This window comes from Solanum pennellii, chromosome 2 (genome assembly GCF_001406875.1).
Source record: "Solanum pennellii chromosome 2, SPENNV200".
Classification (NCBI taxonomy): Eukaryota; Viridiplantae; Streptophyta; class Magnoliopsida; order Solanales; family Solanaceae; genus Solanum; species Solanum pennellii.
In genome coordinates this window covers 3229789-3239449 of record NC_028638.1, presented here as the reverse complement: position 1 = coordinate 3239449, position 9661 = coordinate 3229789, and the positions used below count along the sequence as shown (strand labels likewise).

The window sequence follows — 9661 nt, the reverse complement described above, 5'->3', positions numbered from 1 at the left end:
GGGTTTGCTTGAATATGTTCTTTTTCCCCAAGAGGCTGGTATTTTATTGTTGAACCCGCATATTTTGTACATAGTACAAAATGTAATCTCAAGCATTAAGGCTAAACAAAATGATATCCTGATGCTGCATTTCTAGGCATAGTAACTGATGAATGTGTGTATCTAAGCATGACATAGAGATACACCACGACATGACCCTAAATCTAAACTCGAACTAGGTGTCTGGTAATCTTTTAGAGTAATGAGATTTCAAATAAGTGTGAGGAAAATTTGAATAGTCCACCATTGGTACAATTGTCGTGGCCGTGACACAACATTGGGTATTGTGTACCTTGACTCATGGCAAAACCATGAGTTGAGGGTTGGTAGTTGAGCAATGCTCCAGAAAGTGGGGTTGAAAGAATAAAGAAAGAGAAAGAACAAAGAAAATAGACTCGAGAAAAGTTGAAAGCAAAGTGAATTTTTTTTAAAATAATCACATACACAAAAAGAGAAAGAAAGGAGAAAAGTAAGGCCGAAGAATATTAAAAAATTAAGAAATAGGGAGGAATAAAATGATGAAAAGGTAGGAAGCTTAGCCGTTAGCTCAAGTGGGCAATAAATAACTAAAATACATCCAAATGTACCTACCTGACCCTTAGCCTAAGGTACAGTCTATGAATGTCCTTTCGTGATCCTAAGAGTTTATTATGGTGAACTTAAAGCAGTAAAAATAAGGGAAAGCCTATGGCAAAAAATATAAATGAGGTGTGAAATTGTTCTGAGAGCGAGTGTTGGAAAAAAAATCCTTACACTTATATTTAAATCATTGTGTGAAAAATGAGGATGTTGTTTTGAAATGAGGGCACTAGTTGCAATACCGGAAAATTGGTACCTTTGTGAGAGATCAATGAGAATAGGTGTCAATGTGTGGTGAGTATGTGTCATGGTCTGATCCACATAAGCGATCCTAATAGTAATAGCATGCATAAACATAATGAAAATAATCGAGATCAATAGCCAGATGATTACGAAAGCTAAAATAAAGATACTCGTGTAGAAAGGTTTTGTGGTGAGTCATAGTGCGTTGTTTGAGGACATACAACGAATTTAAGTTGTAGGTGTTGATGTACCCTGGTTTCACGGTACTTTCAATTGTTTTTTCTTAAGTTTAGTGTGGGACTAATGTTTTTTTGTAGTAGTTTTAATGTGTTTTTCTCTTCGTTTGCAGGAAAACTATCTAGAAGGAAAACGTTGAAGAACTGTGCTAAAATTATAGAAGTGATGACCTACGAAGCCATCGAGGTCTATCGACCCGTCGATGGTACGTAGGTGGAAACCGTCGTTTGAAGAAATTGCTGCTAAAGGAAGATCGGGTAATTCTGACCAAGTGTGGGGCTACATAAGCTATTGACGGACTGTTATCTCCACGGCGGACCATCCTGCACATGAGTCATTGGTAACTGAAAGTAGGCTCAGTATCCATCTTGAAAAAATTCTAAGTGTGGAGAAAGGAAGCAATCAGCGTATAATCGTGCACTCAAAGGACTATCATCCTGGTCTGTCGATGGTACAAGTGAGATGGAGAAGAAATTTGCTGAAAAAGATTCGAAGTGTGGAACAACGAGAGTCCCCGACGGTCCATCGTGGCCTCGACGATCCGTCGGTCCAGTCGTCAACTCATACACGATTTTGGGCAGATTTTCCTTAAATAGATTTCCTTTATATGTGAGGACTTCTTTATTATAAATAATTGTAAAAACCTCGTTTTTTGGGTTATGCTCTTTGGTATATTTCAGTTTTATTATCCTAGTTGTTGAACTTGAGATTTTGGGAAATATTCTACTTTTCGAATCGTTTGTAGCAACACTTTGACTTATTCAAGTAATTTTCTGGATTTTCTCCAATATCATCAAAGTAAGTACATGAATTCTTCTCTAATGAATATGAATTGTGTGATTGTTAACATGGGTAACTAAACCCTTAACGACGTTTGTGGCAACCATGGGTAAATAACAAGGTAAACACTAACTAAAATAACAATTCTAATAGTGTCTTGCATGTATTGATAATGCTTTCATTTGAAGTCTTTTTAACGAGTGCACGTTAGAAGTCGCCTTTTTGGCTACTTGCCGAACCAAGGAGGTAGATAATAAGAAAAGAATTATCAATGTTGATTTAGTATATAGTATCTAATAAGCTAGGTTCGATTGGTGCGAAGTAACAACTAAGACATACATCGATTATGATGCTTACTATGAAGTAAAGGTAAGGTTTAGTAAAGCATACAAATGAAGCCGGACTAAGGTGAATAGTGAAATTCTGTAGTAGCCGGACCAAGGAATAAGGGATACATAACTTACCACTTTTCATGCAAGATACTAGGAAAGGATTGTCATGGCTAGAATTATTGCGTTATGAACCTAGGGAACACTTATGCCCTTGTTACTCTCATCACTTGATAAATATCAAATATTCATACTTGCTACTTTTTTACTTAGAAATATTAAATTCAATTTCTTTTTTAAAACCCCCCTTTTATTACTTGTTGTCGGAATGGACTTGATTAAAAAGAAGTGATTGTAGGTTAAAGTTAAATCTAAATAATTTTCCTTGTGGGATCGACACCAACCTCATAGTTGGGTTCTTTAATTCATACGACCGCTTATATCTCTTTTGGAGAAGTACATTTGAGTGCTCAGTATCCATTCTTGGACCCTCTTCCATTGAAAGAGTCATTTCCAAAAGATATCAAAAATGGTTTTCAAACTCTATCTTCTTCTATCTTTGATTTTAAGCATGGGTCTTCTTGTAAAAGTGTTTTAATGACTAAAATGTGTTTATTCTAGTATGAATTGATGATTTTCATGTAATAAATCTAATGAACTCATGTATATGCATATTTCAAACCTTTGGTAATAAATGGGTTAAATGCGCATGATTGGGCAAGGTAGGAACTTTGGTTTTCTTATGTTGTTATATTTGTTTAGCTACTGCCCTAAGGGCCTTTGTGTGATAAATATTGAGAAATTGGTTATAGGTGGTGATTGTTTTGTTATATGGTGAGTTGCATATATTGTGTAATCCTTATGATAAATTGCTCTTGAGTGGTATGGTCCACCATCTTGGTAGCGGTGTTTATTTGATGAACTTGATATTACTAGTATGTTTTGTGAGTGTGTATTTTAAGTACTAATATATGAAATGAAGTGATATTGAATATAAGCCTTGTATTGTATTTTGTGAAGTTGAATTGCATGTTTTGGCTTAGATTATGCCTAAGTGAAGTATATGATTTTGTGAAGCATGAAAGGTGTGGGAATTAATGAATGTAGGTCAAAATCATATATAGAAGTTAATGTGAATGAAATGATGCTTGTATGAAAGAATTTCTCACAAGTACACACACACAAATGAATGAAGCTAAGTTGAGTAAGTAGAGGTGTTTTAGGGTGAACACTCTTCGTGAGTTGAGATGTAGTGTTTAGTAGCAACCTCATTACATCATAAGAGCTTTTTAAGATAGGTCGGAGGATGAATGCCCTTCGTGAGTTAAGATGTGGTGTTCATTAGTTATCCTTAACCTATAGTTTATAATGTTTAGATTCCGTGTGGGTTATGTTTAGCACCTAAAGGATATGAAGAAGAAGAGGTGGTTACACTCCGGGAGTAGAGATGTTGTATTTCCAATATACTTCTTGAGATAAGTACTCCTCGTTAGTAGAGAATGAGTTACTTAGTAGAAATATACGTATCTGTTAACTATGCGCCCCTATATGTGTAGCTATTGGAAAAATCATGTAAAAGCTAAAAGGAATGACCTTACTCTAGGCAAGTGAGAATAGCTTATCTGATAGGGTTAATGTCGGGATTCCATGTCTATCTCTCATGGTCTATGTCGGTTAAGCTAATTCCCACAAAAGAAATGAATGTGCGAAGTCTTCTAAAGAAGTGTTCTATTTAGGGTAAATAATGTAATGGGACGTTATTTATCAATTGCACTAGGTAGGCAACCGAAAAGAGAGTCATGGTGAATTAAATAAACTAAGTCTCCTAACAGAACGTACTACTTAGGGCAGGTGGTCGTGTTGGATGCTATCTATCCAATGCACTAGGTAGGACCTTCCGAAATGGGAGTCTTGGTACCATGTCTTCTAAAAGAGTGTACTATTTAGGGTAGGTGGTGGTATGGGATGCCATCTACTAATTGCACTAAGTAGGCATTCCTAAAGGGAATTCTTTTCTGTTGTTGGGTGTTCTTCTATCATATGGACATTGAGTGGGTGCTTGCTATCCTGAGGTGAGTACGCCGAAAAGAAGGAAGTCTTATAGGTCACTTTGGTGTGTATTGGAGGAGGTATATGTGTACTTTCTTCATGTATTACCTTACTGATTCTTAGTATGACCTTCGAAAGGAAATTCCAATGGAAATGATGCTTATTCCTAATTGGCAATGCTTTGGAAGTTTCACCGTTGTGGAGTCTAAGTAGTTCACTGTAAATGTTATATTTACTTACTTTAATGGTTGGGATGTTCTACTGTAAATTGTTCTTTTGGGTTAAAAATTATGGAAATTCTTCTCTATGTGTTAAATGATGATTCTTATGGTGTTTTGCTTTTATATTTTACTAAATGTCCGTTTTCGCATGTTTTTCCCTACGCCATACTTAGTATATTATTTGTAGTAACCCAATACTTTTCTATACTATAAGTATAGGTTGGAAGCTTTGGAAGGTTTGAAGGCAAAGTTTGGGAAAGTTCCTCTAAAGACAAAGTATGTCCTCATATATTCGAGGGCATAGTCCTTTAATTTTCTTAGTGTCTTATTTAAAGACTTATTATGTATTTTATTTTAATGTAAAGGGTAGTATACTTAAGATGTTATGCCGTGTCTATAAGTTTGCTTGTGACAATGAGATTCTCTAAATATTTATGAAAGAATAGTTTTTATTAAATGTTCTTGAAAAGTTTTAATTCCACACTACTTTTCATGTCATATGTAACGAATGATAGTTAAAGGGCTTGTACAAGACCCCAAATGGTCAAGTACGCCCGGTCATGAAATGAGGGTCCTCCCTAACTTCTAGGGGGTACTTTCGAGTCGTGACAGGTGTTATATTTAACACCGAGAGGATTTGAAGAAGGGGTGGGTGCACATTGTGAGTAGAGATATTTTACTCAATGTACCTCTTCAGATGAGTAATCCGTCATAGTAGAGAGTGAGTTACTTAGTAGAAATCTCCTTATCCCTTAACTATACGCCCGCATTGGTATAGCTATTGGACAAAGCCATGTAAAAGCTAAGAGAAATACCCCCACCCTAGGCAAGTGGGGAACAACCATACGATAAGGGTAGTATCCGAATTCCATGTTTAGCTCTCATGGTCTATGTAGGTTAAAGATATTCCACCACAAAAGAATGAAAGAACTAAGTCTCGTAAAAGAACGTACTACTTAGGGTAGGTTGTGTTATGGGACGCTATCTATATATGGCACTATGTAGACCTTCCGAAAGTGAAGTCTTGGTGTGTTTTGTAAAATGTTTTTGAGCTATTTTTCCTAACAGAACGTACTACTTAGGGTAAGTGGTGTTATGAGACACAATTTATCCATTGCACTAAGTAGACCGTCCGTAAGGGGAGTCTTGGTGTGTTCTATATGAAGTAAATGAATCACTCATCATGTGTCTTAAATGAACTTAGATGAATTAAATTCTAATTTTAATGAAGCAAGTTAAAGTTATGTTATTAAGCAATGAAGTTATAAATGACTAAATAGAGTGCTTAATCAAAGGGAATCCTTAAGGAGCACTAAGTGGGAGTAGTAGTATGGGATGCTACTCTCACATTTCATTTAGTCTGACTTATCATTCCTATTGGAGAAGGATACTTACAGGAATTCTTTATGAAGGAATGTCTTTCGCATGTCTATCCAAGAGTCACTAGCACATTTTAGGCCTATGGGCACACTAAATCTGAGCAACGCTTGTAAAGTGTTGCCTAAAATATTTTTGGTAACGCTTTTAAGTGTAGCCGGAAATTTTTAATTTTGGCATCGATAATATAGGCAAACCTTAAAAAGTGCACACTTTAATCGTATAGGCTACACTTTATAAGTGTCATCGTAGTGTGAAATAAATGGCAACAACTATTTACATATATGGCCACACTTTTAAAGTATACTATTATTATAATTGAAAAACAACACCTTAAAAGTGTGGCCTTAAACATTTCACTAAAATATCATATTCCGTCCAACATTTTGAACTATTCCTCCCAATTTTATTGGTCAAAAGAATAATTAATAAAATATTAACAAAAAAAATTCCTTACGTGTTACTCTTTCTCTCACACTTTTCTGGCTCTTTGTTTATTCCTATCTCTAGAAGGCTAGCGCAGCTTTACTCTTTCTCTCATTTTTGTCGCTCTTTGTTCTTTCCTAGCTCCATAACTTAAGACCTGAGCTGATGAACTGAAGAACTGAGCTCCATAACTCGAATTTCATCTAGTCGACTTTCTAAAGACATGAAGATCTGAAGATATAGAGGTGGAAATGAAAAAAATGAAGAGTGGAAGCTGAAGAACTCAAGTGCTTAGATCTTATAAAGGTAAGAACTGATTTTGTACAACCGAGATTTCTTTATTCTCTAGTAATCTGTAGATCTGCAAATAGTCAATTGGTTGAATTTTTGTTTTGTGTTTAGAAGAAATTGATTACTTTGGGGTTCTTATAGCTGAATTCAAAGTAGGGAAAGAAAGTGTCAAGCATCTTAACGTCAAGGGTAGTTAGTAAGTTTCAAAAAACATACGTGTAAGCTAACAACTTCTCTGAAGTATTCATCAAAATGAGGCGCACCAGAAATATTTTTTCTGCAATAAAAGTAGAGAATTATACTAGCAGTCGAAGGAAAATAAAATTCTTGAAAGCTTTAAGAACACCAAGGTTTTTTGTTTTTTTTAGGAACTGGAGAACACCAGGATAGTAATAAACTTTAAAACTCCTTACACATCGATATAATAACCAGCATCCGAAAAGCACTTTACGAGCACACATTGGTAGGAGTGCTTTGAAGCTGTCACAATGTAAAATTGAAGTCAATCCGCCATCTGAACATCTAGACAGAATAGCCTAACATTAGAACTTCATTTGTGAGCCAGTCAACAGTAAAGTGTTACGAGTGCCTAAGCATCTATGATAGAGATAAGAAAGCATCCGATCTAGAGATAAGTGTTATGAGCTCCTATTTGTGTATGGAAGGAAGAAAATTTTGGTGGGTTTTTTGATTTATTTTTTGGGGATTTTTTTCTGTCTTGGAATTCCATGAAAATATAGAGATTCTAATATTGAACCTAGACAATTTCTTTACAATTTTCTTCAAATTAGAGCATGCATAGTGTATGCACTGCAAAAACTAATAGAGGTTGGGTCATCACAGTTTAAAACAATGAACAATAACTGAAGACTGCTAAGTCACTAAGAGGGAGCTAATAAAAAGTAAAAGTACAGTCAACTAAAAAGTACATCGATTTGGGGGAATCATCTCGTTGTGAGTTTGACTTTCGTTAAAATCATGTTTGTATTTCTTCTTGTTAATCTGTATTTTTTTCTAATGAGCATGATCCAGGTTTCTTCTAAGATGCTTTAGTTCATTTATATCCTTAAATTGATCATGAGTTTTTTGAACTATGTGGCAGCTAGTATATTTTAGTTGTTTAGGTTCATTATTCATTTCGATGCAAATTTTGGAGTTGTTACTTGTTAGTTTGGGAGATTGATTGAGTCAATGCAAATCTTCAAGATGAATTGATATGCTTTGCTTAAATTGTTTTTAACATTTTGTTTCGTTGTGAATGTATCTCCAATATCATTTGATTTCTCCACTGCAATATCGTCAAAGGGGTTTAAATATAAGCTTAAATCTATGCTATTTCCTTTTTTTTTCGATTCACTGCCTCAACAGGACAGATGTGTCTAATATCTATTCCATGTGCAAATGGTGAGCTGCAATCTTCATTCTGCAGAATTAAAATAGATCAGCCTAACTTGTCCATGCCATATCAAACTTTTTTTGAATGCATGCACATCTCGATAACTGAAAAACAACTAATCTATTCAATCAAACATTTTTAGCATCTTCTGATTCTTGTACCATTTCTTAGTACTTTTTTCTCCTATATATCATTGAGGTCTAAACTGATGTTACCTTGCAAGTGGAAAATCTGAAGCTAAAGATGCACAAAATCTAGAATTCACACCCTGCCTGTTTATGAAATTAACTAACCGAATGCAAGAGATCTATATTAGATTATGAAAAATACAAGTCAAAGACAAGCACATAATGATAAACGAAGCTTTGCAACCTTTTCTGTATGGTTTACTTTCAAACTACCACCAGGTTCATGGGGATTTTCTTCTGCACTTGCTGATTTGTCCTCTTTTCTATTTTATGAAAGTATCTTCAATATCATTTTTCTTAATATCTTTTTTTTTTCTTAAATGTGTGGCTTTACTAATATCAATCCATGTTGCGATATTCTTGGTTTTGCTGAGCTCTCTTACGTGTTATGCCATCCATTTGTTTATTTTGTTATGGGTGATTCTCACATAGTTCTTAAATGTTGAATTTTTATTTTATCATGATGCATAACTAATCTCATTGCATCTTGTTATTTTACGAGGATAAACATGTGTTCCTGTGATATAATATTAATTTTGTTTAGTGTTAAATTTCTTAATTTTTTGTTCTTTCTTGATGGAATAGATTTGTTTACTAGAGGAATTGATATTCAAGAAGTTAACATTGTTATCAATTCTGATTTCCCTAAGAACTAAGAAATGTATTTGCACAGGGTATGCATAACAGATCTTTCATCTTGCTTATTGACTTATATATTGTTCTTGCTATTTCATCATTGGTTATTTGGGTTGCAGGTTGGACGATCAGGGAGATTTGTGAAGCTTGGTTAGCTGTTAGCCTGGTCACTTTTGCGGATCACTTCACTTTATATGTATTAATTATGTACATTTCTTTTATACTAGATCATTAAGCTCTATGTATTGATTTCTGCTACTACTGATAGCATCTATCTGACTGTGAGATATATAATTGAACAATAACTAGTAATAGAGATCAAGAAAATCCCTTCACAGATAGATCAAGCTATATATAAAGTCTTCTGTGTTAGCTCCCCTTATTTTTCTGACTAATTTTTTGATGAAGTAAATTGAGTTGTTTTGTAGTCCTGGTAGGTTCTGATTATATGGTGAGTCATGACAGTTAACTCAGTAAAGAAGAAAACTGATAAGAACACGCTCCATATGCCAGCTGCCACTTAACAGTGCAAAAATAGATGCCTAGCACTCTCCAACATTGTCTGATGGCACATATAACATTCATCAATGCATGTTTTTCTTAATGTAAAATGCAATAAACTTTAGACTTAAAATCTAGTTCAACTTGCGTGCTTTAGATCCTTTTAATGGTTTTCTTCCATTTTTAGATTTTGGAAGGCTACATAACAATTGAAGTAAAATTAATGAACTCTTTAAAATTAGGTTTCCAGTAGACCTAATCACATGATTCTGTTAAGCTTTGAACACTTAGAGATTCTTGAAAAATTGTCTTATTCTTGATTAATTCATTAAATTTTGTCTATCCTATTGATTCTTTTTCTTTCTTAAT

General features: G+C 34.5%; 1 long non-coding RNA gene across 1 annotated transcript; it reads left to right on the top strand.

Moving 5' to 3' along the window:
• Window positions 1–6300: 6300 nt before the first annotated feature.
• Window positions 6301–9173, top strand: LOC107009365. Its single transcript, XR_001455403.2, has 2 exons — window positions 6301–6586; window positions 8911–9173. It is a non-coding gene; the product is annotated as an uncharacterized LOC107009365 (long non-coding RNA).
• Window positions 9174–9661: the final 488 nt, after the last annotated feature.